General features: G+C 41.9%; 2 pseudogenes; one reads left to right on the top strand and one right to left on the bottom strand.

Annotated features, from left to right (window-relative positions):
• Positions 1-661: 661 nt before the first annotated feature.
• LOC150039340 (proteasomal ubiquitin receptor ADRM1 pseudogene) lies at positions 662-10,156 on the bottom strand (annotated as a pseudogene).
• Positions 10,157-12,029: 1,873 nt separating this feature from the next.
• Positions 12,030-12,638, top strand: LOC150039339 (AP-1 complex subunit sigma-3 pseudogene; annotated as a pseudogene).
• The last annotated feature ends 457 nt before the right edge of the window (positions 12,639-13,095 follow it).

Below are 13,095 nucleotides of genomic sequence, written 5' to 3'. Positions count from 1 at the left end.
TAAAGGGGCCAAGAGTTTGGCCTAGTGGTAGAGTGCTTGCCTAGCATGCACGAAGACCTCAGTACCACATACGTAGAAAAAAGCCAGAATTGGTGCTGAGGCTCATGTGGTAGAGCCCTAGCCTTGAGAAAGTCCAAGGACAATGATCAGGTCATGAGTTCAATCCCTGGACTGGCCAAAAAAAGAAAAAAAAAAGACACAGCCTGGTGCTGGTGTCTCATGCCTGTAACACCAGCTAGTCCAGTCTGAGGATTCGGTTTACAGCCATCCCAGGCAGGAAAGTTCAGGGGACTTTGACCTCCAATCAAATACTCAGAAAAGGCCAAAAATGGCACTGTGGCTCAAGTGGTAGACTAGGAGCCTTGAGCAAAGGAAGCCCAGGGACGGTACCCAGACCTTGAATTCAAGCCCCATGACTGATGAGAAAATAAGCAATAAATAAATAAATGACACAGTAAAAAAAAACAAATACACGTGATTCTGTGTTTAGTTTTCATTAAAACATCAAGCAGAAATGAAAGAGATTGCTAATCATTACCTAAAGCATTTTACAAGGTAGGATTTTTAATACATTCCTATAAGGTTAATGAAAGGAATTCTAAAATCTAATAAAAGTTGGTACTCTTGGAGTTTATTAACTAGATCATTCAACTTGGTATCATATAAAGTCTCTCTTTTACTTTAACATAGGAGGTTATTAGCATTATATCATTTCTCTTGTCCACATCCTGATTTTTGTTAGTTCTATTTCTATTCAGTTAAGATATAACAATTTACATTCTTGTATTTGTCCTAATTTTCTTTCTTTTTTTTCAGGTAAAAGAAAGGACTTTTATTGGTGAGTTGGAACAGGAAAAGGTATGCAATAAATCACAAATGCCACTACAAGAGTCACGTGACTAAGAATTCAAATTCCTTAAAAGACAGTAAATAACTTAATCTAGACTCATGTCTTCCTCTTCATCTTTCTTGTCTTTTGCGTCGCCCTCCTTCTGCTCAGATTTGGCATTGTTCTGCACAGCTTTGGCAAATGCTTCCACATAGCCCTTGTTGGCGGCCTTCACGGCCTCCGCGGGCAGGCCAAACTGGCCCATGAGGGGGCCCAGCTGCCCCGAGGCCAAGGCTGCAATGAACGTTCGCAGGGCCTGCTGGAACTGGGGCGAGGTCAGCTTGTTCTGGATCTCGTCCGCAGTCTGGGGCAGCGACTCACCCGAGGGTAAGTAGGGCAGGAGGCGCTCCTGGACATCGGCGTTGGCCAGAATGGGGGCCATGATTTCTGGGGTCAGCACGTGGGCCAGGTCCACTTGCTGGCCGCCAGCTGGCCCAGCCAGCACGTTCATGGTAGCCAAAATGCTCTGCAGGTCGCTCAGCTGGATGGGCTGGGTCGGATTGGCTGCCGTACCCGTTCCATTACTTGAACTGGGCGCGGGGCTTGTGCGGGTTGCCGAGGCGGCGGCTGGGGCAGAAGGGACTGGGGGGGCACGGGCAGAGGAGGTGGTGGAGGATGGGGTGACAGCTGCCGACTGGCTCCAGAGCTGGAGGAAGAACTGCTCGCTGGAGGCCCGCCGCTACCTACAAGACTGGCCAGGCCCGGCCCTGTGAGGGCCCTGAGCCCACCCAGTCCTCCAAGGCTAGCCGGTCGGATGCGCTGCAGGAGTTGGCGGTGACTCATGTTTCCAGCAGGCTCTGCAGGCCACCCTCACCACCCAGGGCCGAGAGCTCGTGGCCACCGCTCCCGCTGGCCCCCAGTGCCCCAGGATCGGGGGTTATTCAGATACTCATTGACTTTCCGGCAGTGCTCCTCGTCCTGGTCAGTCTTGGGCTCCTGCATCCAGAAGAAGAGCCTTTTGGACCCAGCTTTGTTCCTGAGCACGTAGACCCTCCCACTGGGGCACTGGGCCACCCGCTTGAACTCGCAGTCGTCAGGGAAGATGATCAGGTCGTCCTCCACGGTCCCCGATGTCCTGTCCTTCCAGCAGAAGTGGAGGAGCGAGTCGTCTGTCTGCTGGATGGACAGGAGCCCTGTCCGCTTGTCCGGGGTCACCGTGGTCCCCTTCAGGGTCATCTTCCCTGCCCAGAACTCCACGAGGTACTTGCTGGAGGACCCGCGCGAGCCTGGCACCAGGCTCGGGTACAGGGCGCCCGACGTCGTCATCCTGGTTGTGCCTACGCTCAGCCGAGAGGCACGGTCCGGGCTCGCTCTTCCCCGTCCTAATTTTCAGAATTACATGATTAAATCCACATGCTCATTCCAGAATGGCCTATTGATTGACATTCATCCCAACATGCAACTCAGCCCAGAAGTTTACTCTCAAGTTATTGTATATGTTGAGGGAGGCTAAAAGTAAATCCAATAATACACAATGAAATATAAAATTACCAGACTGCCATTGCATAAAACTTTGAGCAAAAGGGAATGAAGTTGAAAAATGTTACAAGAAACCAAACCACTCTGACAAGTCCATTGTCTCATATGAGAAGGAAAAAAAATCCTTTGCTAGAGAATTATCTTCACCAATGATCTAAAGTTTTTCTCTTTTAATATGTACCTTGATGAGAGGGGAGTGGGAAACAGGGACAAAAACATAAGAAGGAGAAGAAATGCACCCACGACCTGACGAATGTAACTGTAACCCCTGTATACATTACCCCAACAATAAATGTTTTTAAAATGTACCTTGATGATTAAAAATTAGATGCCCATTCTCAAGAAAATAAACCAGGATAAGAGAATATGAAAAAAAAAGTTACTAGGAAGGGGCCGGAGTGTGGCCTAGTGGTAGAGTGCTTGCCTAGCATGCAGGAAGACACAGGTTCAATTCCTTGCTACCACATACATAGAATAAAGCCAGAAGTGGTGCTGAGGCTCAAGTGGCTCGAGCCTTGAGAAAGTCCAAGGACAGTGCTTAGACCCAGAGCACTGGCCAAAAAAAACAAAAATAAAAAAGTTACTAGGAAGCATACTCGAGTGTCACAGTGGACACACTAATCAGATCAGGGTGATAGGAAGAAGGGTAAAAGAAAGCATCCCCAATAAACTTAAAGCCAGACTCTGCAGTTCAAGTGTAACTTGAAAAAGGAGCCAGACTTCTTGGACAGAGAAACAAAAACTCCAGTAGAACCTGTTAACCAGTGAATATTGTTTACCTACGAGACAGATCACAGGCAAAACCCCAATAAGAATCTCACAAAACACTGGACCACAGCACTCCTCTCTTAACCACAATGACCCAACATTTGTTGCCCTGGCTACAGAACTCCACTGCCTAGTGAGGAGCAGACAAACAGGGTATTCACACAGAAACAAAGGGACGAAGGACAGAACACAGGAGTTTGCCAGGTCTACAGAGGCAGAGCAGAAGGTTTTTATACAGACTTTAAAAATGAAGCTATAACTGATAGAGGAGCTATGTATTAGAAGGCAGGAAAGACAATGTATCTGAAGGAAACCACAGGCACTCATATCAAGGTTAGTGAAAATAACACATGGAATGGTTTTGGTCACACTAGGACAGCTGGCTACTTGCACCCACTACCTGACGAATGTAACTGTAACCCCTCTATACATTACCACAGCAATAAATTTTTTCATGTACCTTGATGATTAAAAATTAGATGCCCATTCTCAAATTAAGAAAATAAACCAGGATAAAAGGATATGAAAAAAAAAGTTACTAGGAAGGGGCCGGAGTGTGGCCTAGTGGTAGAGTGCTTGCCTAGCATGCAGAAAGACACAGGTTCAATTCCTTGGCTTCTCAGAAATTAGTCCTTTTTTTGTTGCCTGGCTGTGGAGGAAAAGTATCTCCTTGAATTGGTGTCTGGATACAGAAGATTCTTCTGTACTAGAGATGTAGAATTGAGAGCAAGGAGGAGGAGGGGAAGGTGAGCTGTAGAGCCCATGTCTATTTCCCATAGTTTTATTTGCTCTCTTACCTTTCTAATAACCCTGGCTAAGTTGTCTTCTTGGACCAAAAAAGATACCTGACCACCATCTACCTTCAGCTACATGCCTTTTCTCCTCATTTTTATTAAATAGAGAAAAAAATTCACCCTCACTTTTCATATGCTCCACTGTATTTTCACAAGGTAGTTAAGTGTTGCTGTCTCCCCCTGCCACTCCCCAACTGCATAACCATGATTCAGGGTTTTCTTCCCTTCCAAACGTCTGCTTGTTTCTCTCTAGGAAGTCTACTGACTGTCTACTTTTATGAAGGCAGAGCCCGCATCCCTGTTTTCAGAGCTGATTTCCATAGGTCAGGTTATTTAGGGGCTGCAGGAGCTGAGGTGAGATCAGCACTGCCACCTGGTGGTGAGAGATAAGATTCCAGCCCCCCCCTTTTTTTTTGTGGCTTGATCTGGCCTGGGCACTGTCCCCGAGCTCTTCAGCTCAAAGCTACCACCCTACCCTTGAGCCAAGCCTCACTTCCATTTTTCTAGATGTTAATTGGAGATAAGTGTCTCAGGTTCTTTTGTGCCCAGGCTGGCTTTGAACCTTAATCCTCAGATCTCAGCCTCCTGAGTAGCTAGTATTACAGGCATGAGCCACCTCACCTACACCAGCCTTTTCTGAGGGTGAGGGAGAGGAGTGTGAGGAAAAAGTAGTCTTTTCTGTCAAACTGAAATGCTTTTGTATTGTATATTGATATTTTTGGTATTATTTGCTTTTAAAAAATATTTTTATTGTAATTAATAGAAGGGTTACATGATATTTGCCAGATAAATGGTGCATTAATTCCCACACATTGAAACCCTTTCACATGTCATGGTCCCCATTTCCCTTCCCCCCTCTATTATTTGCTTTTTAAAGACTTATTTCTGTGCTGTGTATGACCAGCAGCCATGTGAGGAATGCAAATCTTGTGCCGAAGGAGTTGAAAGAGTGAAATTGCAATTATCAGCTGTGCTGCTGTGACCCACTGGCCAAATTAGGGAGATAAATATTTATCGAAGGAATTCAAAGAATAAAACTGCAACTGCCAAGTGCTTGTTAGAGAAATCTTTATCAATGGAATTAAGTCCCCTCCCCCCCACTTTTTTTTTGGCCAGTCCTGGGCTTGAGCTCAGGGCCTGAACCTGTTTTTGGACTTTCTCAAGGCTAGAGTTCTACCACTTGAGCCACAGCACCACGTCTAGCTTTTTTCTATGTATGTGGTACCGAGGAATTGAACCCTGGTCTTTGTGCATGCTAGGCAAGCACTCTATCACTAGGCCAAACACACGTGACCCTCCCCTTTTTTTCTGTGGGTCACGTGGCTTGAACTGTGCCTGGGAACTGTCCCTGAGCTCTTTTCAGCTCAAGGCTTCCACCCTCCCCCTGGGTCTGGGTGGGAGGTGTCCCTGAGCTCTTCAGCTCAAGGCTACCATCCTACCCTTGCACCAAGCACCACTTGTTTTCTAGAGGTTAGTTGGAAATAAGAGTCTCAGGTCCTTTTGTGCCTGGGGTGGCTTTGAACCTTGATTCTCAGATCTCAGCCTCCAGAGTAGCTAGGATTACAGGTGTCAGCCATGTGCCCCAGACCTCCCCCTTTTAAATGGGAGCTTTCTGCTGACTTCATCAACCTCTCTCACTGTGTCTGTCAGCCACTCGGTTCCCAGTTCTGCTTTCAGCCAGCTGTGATGAAAAAAAAAATTGTAAACCTTTTAAAAAAACAATCTAACGTTGGTAATCAGTTATATTTAGAATGTGAGCCTCACTCCTTGACAAGGGACAGTTTGGACTGGGATAAAAACCTACTAAACTGCTCTGCCCAGTGTGCCTGCTTAGCTCTGGGTAGAGTGAGGCATTGCACCCTTTTGAGCAAAAGTAAATTGCTTGACAAAATTTGTATCTCTTGTGTGTCTATTCATTGCTGACACTGGAGATTTGTGCTTTTTTTGTTGTTGTTTTTGCCAGTCCTGGGGCTTGAACTCCCGGGTTTGGGCACTGAACTTGGACTATCTCAAGGCTAGCACTCTACCATTTGAGACACAGCACCACCTTCTTGGCTTTGTATGTGGTACTAAGGAATCAAACTTTGTGCGTGCTAGGCAAGCACTCTAGCACTAGACCATGCTGCCCTCCTGCCCAGAGTTTCTAACAGGAGGGAGGAAAGGCCAGGAGCTGAGGCAATCTTGCACATCTGTTCACTTTTGAGCACTAAGTGGCAAGCAAGAGGGACAGGGCCCAGGCTCAGAAACAGTCTTTCCTGTCCAGTCTTGTTTCTATATTCAGGATAATCCTTCCTAATGTTGGACCAAAGTCAACTCTAGTAATCAAAGAAATACAGCTGCATTTAGATCTTTCAGGAAATACTAGCTTTCTAAAATAAAAATTAACATGTCAGTTAATTATCGAAAAAAAAGTTACTAGGAAGCAACTCGGAGTGTCACAGTGGACACACTAATCAGATCAGGGTGATAGGAAGAAGGGTAAAAGAAAGCATCCTCAATAAACTTAAAACCAGACTCTGCAGTTCAAGTGTAACTTGAAAAAGGAGCCAGACTTCTTGGACAGAGAAACAAAAACTCCAGTAGAACCTGTTAACCAGTGAATATTGTTTACCTACGAGACAGATCACAGGCAAAAACCCAACAAGAATCTCACAAAACACTGGACCACAGCACTCCTCTCTTAACCACAATGACCCAACATTTGTTGCCCTGGCTACAGAACTCCACTGCCTAGTGAGGAGCAGACAAACAGGGTATTCACACAGAAACAAAGGGACTAAGGACAGAACACAGGAGTTTGCCAGGTCTACAGAGGGAGAGCAGAAGGTTTTTATACAGACTTTTAAAATGAAGCTATAACTGATAGAGGAGCTATGTATTAGAAGGCAGGAAAGACAATGTATCTGAAGGAAACCACAGGCACTCATATCAAGGTTAGTGAAAATAGCACATGGAATAGTTTTTGGTCACACTAGGCCAGCTGGCTACTTGTTAATCTCTTCTCTTGGGAAGAAACTATCAAAATCAGGAATCCAGAGCTAAGAATCATGAATCTGACTCTCCTAGTGTAAGAATTGTAGGCGGCGGGTCATTCTTTCTCTCTGTCTTTGCCCTGCAATACTGAACCTCAGCTACTGCTGAGGAAAGACTTCACAGAGTTACTGGAGCATTTACCCAGCATCCACCGCAGGCCAGGCCGCATGTGAGGCCTGCCCCAGCCACAGGTTGTGGTCATGAAGATGCTGCTGGAAAGTACAGGATGCTTTTGTTTTATTATTATCATCATCATCATCATCATCATCATCATCATCATCATTATCTTTAAGTAGTTTTACAGAGTAGTTGCCATTGAACAAAAACATTTATGAAAAGACTATAGCTGAAAAAATGTCACCCCTGGATGAAATCAAGCCAGTGATTCCAAAGTCACAAAGCTCAAGGTTGATTTTTTGTGTGTTCACACAGTCAACGAACTGTCAAATCTGGACTGAGGAATTGCTTATCAATAATTCATTTTTATAGAAGGTTGAAGCCATTATTTTCAAAATTATGAGTCTTATCTGTCGCTTTCATCAACAACTTCCACAGATCTCAAGCCAGGAAATTCAATATCATTTCCTGGGTTGTCCTATTTAATTGTAGTTCACAGACAATATAAGACACATTTGGGTTTTGGTTTTAAATGGAAATGGAACTCTACTAACTACAGTAACCTGTGGATCAACAGAAGTCAATCAAATGGGAAGTATTCAAATTCTACTTTGTGGTAAAGCTAAAGGCATTGACGCCAGAAATACCTCCTATTAGAAATTCCCCTATATGAAGTGTTTCTCCTCTACATAGGATCTGAATTATTATTATTATTACTCTTTTGCCAGTCCTGGGTCTTGAACTCAGGGGAGCCTGGATGCTATCCCTGAGTTTTAGGCTCAAGGTTGGCATTCTATTATAGTGTTAAATTATGCATATATATATACATATATATATATTACAGCTGGGAGTTTGAGGTTTAGGCTCAAGGTTGGCATTCTATTATTCGAGCCATTTCCAGCTTTTTTTTGGGTTAGAGATAATAGTGTTATGGACTTTCATTCCCAGGCTGGATTTCAATGGTTATTCTCTGATCTCAGCCTTATGAGTAGCCAGGATTACAGGCATGAGCCACTGGCACCCAACTTGAATTCTTTCTTTGATTAAAATAAAAGAAAAAATATATATATATATATATTGCAGCTGGGAGTTTGACCTAGTGGTAGAGTGCTTGCCTAGCATGGACAAAGACTAATGTTTGATTCTTCAGTATCACATACATAGAAAAAAGCCAGAAGTGGTGCTATGGCTCAAGTGGTAGAGCGTTATCCTTGAGAAAACCCAAGGACAGTGCTCAGGCCCTGAGTTCAAGGCCCAGAACTGGCAAAAAATACATTACAGCCCTGAGTTCAAAGCCCAGAACTGGAAAAAATACTTTACAACTATGTTGAAAGCAAAATATACACGTTATGGATGGGAATGGGAAGGAAAAACTGTAAGAGACAGGGTGACTCTGTCCAGGAAGAAATGTACTCTTTACCTGGCTTATATAGCTGGATACCACCTTTACAATAACAATTTACTTTTTAACAAAGGTAAATATACCTTTATTTAAAAGGTATATTGTAATTAAAAGGTCACCTTTTTGGTTGATCTGACTATTCAACTGGAGATGAGAGGCAAGAATTTGAACAGCTTTTAAGAAGCATGAAAATTAGTAAACACACTTTTAAATCTCATGAAGCATAACCAGGTAATTCAATGCAGAACATTTGCAAGGATACAAAAATGCTGGCAGATAATGTGATCAATATGCCTATTCAGAAGGCTAGGCAATATGACTCAATCTTTTGGATCCATCTGGTGGTATACTTACATGAATCACATAATGTACCGGGCAGTTTATTTTCAAAATCCGTTGGCACAATTATGCCTTTTTAGAAAGTAGAGGGGGGAGGGTCAGTTCTAACCAGCTGATGAACAGAAAAAGACAATTTCAGCTGGGCACTGGTGTCTCAAGCCTAATCTAGCTATCCACGAGGCTGAGATCTGAGTATCACCATTCAAAGCTAGCCTGGACAAGAAAGCCCTTGAGTCTCTTATCTCCAATTAACCACCAAAAATCCAGAAATAGAGCTGTGGGAGAGGGCTAGCTTTGAGCAAAAAGCTTAGGGATAGCTCCCAAGATCCTAAATTTGAACTACACACACACACGACAATTACATACTCGAATCCATATACACACATATATTGTATACATAGTAGATAATAGGTAGATATTGCAACTGTATTTTGAACATATTCTCTAACCATGTACAGAAAATCTAGGGCAACATGAAGGAAAATATGGTTTTTTAAAAAACTCACCTCTAATGTAAAATGTAAACATAAATGATTATATAAAATCATGTTATTCCAAAGTTTTATCAAAGCAAGATGATAAAGGATGAAAAGTATACTTGTTCATGCCACTACTTATTTTATAAAGATCAAACAATTAAACAAAGTAGAGAAATGTTTCATTTTTTTGTAATTCGAGTTATAGTTATCACAATTTGAAGTCAAATTCAGATTGTACACATTAATTCTTTATCTCAAGAGCAAAATTTTTCATTTAATGAGAAATAAAAGTATAAATATACCTATCAAGCCTAGGAAAAGCAAGTACAAAATGTGTCCCTTAAAGTCTGCTTCATTATTTTTAACCTAATTTGATTTCCTTTTTTTGTAGGGCTAAGAAGAACAAGGTGAAGCCTATAATCAGAATAAGCAAGAAGTCTGAGTCTCTTTTAGAAATACAAATAGTATCTGTCAGTGCCCTCACCCACCCAGCCACCCAGGGGTATCCCTCGATGCTCCCAAGAAACCCGACGGTGGAAGGGGAAGAGCACAGGACATTTTTAACCACAACACTTGCAAACCTGCAAGCCACCTGCCTTCCAAATCATAGAGAGTGCGTGCATCTATGTCATTCTCAATACTCAGGGCAGCCCTTTTACATCACCCACCTATCACCTAAAGATAAGTTACACCGAATGCATTCCCAATGATGAGGAGTTAGGAAATCATTCCTTCACTAGTCTGTATGAAATTGATATTAATTATCATCATTCAATTATAATAAACACTGCAGTGAAGTAAACTCTAGTCGTCGTCGTAGATACTTACCAATAGTTGCTTAATTTCATCCCCCACCACCCTCTCCAAATGGGTACAAGAGTAGCATTTCATTATGCTGTGAAAGAGAAATGTAAATCAAATAAACACACACATGAAGAAAATGAAACTGTCCTTAGAAATTTTGTTTCAAGAAAGTATTCATCTCTTTTTTTTTGGAATTTTAAAAATATTTTATTTGAAAATTTTATGCAAATTGAATATTATCTTTTCACTTGGCAATCTTCTTATAATTATATAATATAAAGAAACATGATGATTACTTTCACCACAGCCCATATAAAGTGTATCCCTAAGCCCCTCAGAATTTACCCCAGTGTGCCACGTGAAGATGATCATCTTCTGTAGGTGACTCCCAGCACATCTGAGAACCCCTGTGCATAGCCAAGTGTCAAATAGGAATTATCAAGAATATTTGTAAAGCATTTAATGAGGTATGAAAATACTTTTATCCAAAAATAGAATCATAAAACTTACACAACATGAATTGTTATGAAAAGTAAGTTTTACCAAGTCTTTTAAGTTAAAGGAACTGGGGCCATGCCTGGGAAGTATGAGGCCTCAAGTTCGAACCTCAGATCACACACACACACACACACACACACACACACACACACACACTCACTCTCATACACTCACTCACACATACACACCCACACAAGTTAAATATACAACTGAAGAACATCTAAACAAATTTGATTAAATTTCTATCCGGGGCCATAATTATACTTCTAAATCATTCATTTGAGAAACTATTAGAAATTCAAAGCCTAGTGATTACTTCATATACTATCTGAATTATTTCCTTCAAATCAATTGGAATTGGTCAATTTCTCCTCTTGGCTTAGCATTTTCCTCCTAAATATCTTCTGAGTAGGAGCAACGCTATCATTTTCCATTGTATCCTCTAAGAGTCTGCCACATGAGTTCTCCCCAGAGCCCCCAAGCCACGCATGCACTTGTCCTAGGAAACCCTAGAAGGTCCCGTCCCTGACCAGGCCACTCGAGTGACACAATACCTCGAAACTCATGTGCAAGAATCATGGAAAGACATGATGAAGCACCAGGACAACTACCATGACTAATTCCTCATAATATCTCTGATTACATTAATACCTGGTAATGCATAATCTGCAGTATAAAGGTGACACAGATTCACAATGATAATGTCTAGCAGCAATAATAATGTCTTTGGGGGTAGGAAGGGCAGGAAGATAAAAGAAACATGTACTTCCTGCCAAAGTAATCAATGCCCAAAGTAAGAAACAAAACATATTAGATTTACATTCAAAAGCATGTGAAACTTTCTCAAGTAACTATAACTAAGATTGCTTGGAATAGAAGAGATTGTCTTTAAATAGTGGTAGCAATAATAATCGCTGCCATTGTTATGAATCCCTACCACTGAATTGTATTATAGTAAGAGATGTCACAGACATCATTTCTGATGTCTGAAAACCTGGGTAAATAATTTATAGAAAATATAACCCCATAAGAATGTCTTTATATTCAAAGGTTTAAAATTTTTCCATCCCAGCCTAGCTAGCAGCTTTTAAGACATCAAAACTACTGAATATCTATCTCCTCTACCATCTTTGGTTATTCTTCTTTCTTCCAATTCCAAACATACAAATGAATTTAGGACATTCATACGAGATACATTGTCTCTGATCTCTGTAAATATTTTTAAAAGTTCAGCAATATACAGGAACTCTTAACTGCTAATAATATTTCAAGTTTTACAAACCAAACATTTAGGAAAGGCATTAAAGGCATCAGGTTTACTTTATACTCAAACAGGAGATATTACAGGTGAGGCGGGCGCCTTACCTGGTACCCGAGCGGGCTTGGGCGCTCGCGGATCTCGGGGTGCAGGTGGCGGTGGGTCCGGGTCACCATGATACATTTCATCTTGCTGTTCAGTCGACAAGGGAAATTACGGCTACAGAAGTGGTACACCACTCTCCCTGACAAAGAGAGGAAAAAAATAACCCGGGAAATTGTTCAGATTATTCTCTCTCGAGGTCATCGAACAAGCAGTTTCATTGACTGGAAGGAGCTCAAACTTGTTTATAAAAGGTCTGCGAGCTGGGTATCATCTTTAATTTTGAAAAGGCATATTTTATCCTTGATGAGTTTATAATAGGTGGAGAAATTCAGGAAACATCCAAGAAAATAGCTGTCAAAGCCATTGAAGAGTCTGACCTGTTACAGGAGGAGAGAGAGAAAGAGGAGAGAGAGGGAAGACAGTGTAGAGGATGCAATTCCTAGTGTCTCCACTAGGGACAGCAGCTGGTTGAGAAGAGAAGCTCAAATGACAACGGAAGAATCCATGAACAAACCTACAGTTTAACCGACTTGAAGACTCCGAGTGCTGCAAGTGCTGAATTTTAAATCCTCATTGTTTTGTATCCAGTGCAGAGCCATGCCACAAGTAACTTAAAGAAAGGGATTCTTACTTAACTAGCAAATGTTCACGTTGGCTAATATAGTATATTTGAAATGTCTATGTCTATAGTATACTGTATATGATGACTTAATCTGTCTCTGTGTTGGAGATAACTGCTGTATAACTTGGCAGACTGAATAGTGTGTAAAATTTTAAAACTCCATGAGATTATTTGTAAGAAATAATTGCAATATATATTTTTGGAATTTGATTTTCTGAGGGATGAAAAACCATACATACTGTAATAGCTCCTGCTTATGAATACATTGTAAGTATTCATCTCTTAAAGAAAAATAAATACACGTGGTAAAAGAGCACAATGTCTTAGATGTGGGAGGCCAACATGTTTCTGAGCTTTACATCCTATTCAACCATGGACATAGTTATCAAGGGTGTGGTTTCAGTTAATGTTCCACACATCCACGTGCAAAGTGGAGGTTCGGGGCCGGTCCTGGTGCCACGAAGAGGTCGTGGACTGTTCAGAGGGGAAACCCAGTGGGAGGTTAGGT

This window comes from Megascapheus bottae, unplaced genomic scaffold (genome assembly GCF_031878675.1).
Source record: "Megascapheus bottae isolate mThoBot1 unplaced genomic scaffold, mThoBot2.hap1 HAP1_SCAFFOLD_40, whole genome shotgun sequence".
Taxonomy (NCBI): Eukaryota; Metazoa; Chordata; class Mammalia; order Rodentia; family Geomyidae; genus Megascapheus; species Megascapheus bottae.
The sequence above is the reverse complement of the archived record's forward strand: the minus strand, read 5'-3'. Positions and strand labels throughout refer to the sequence as shown.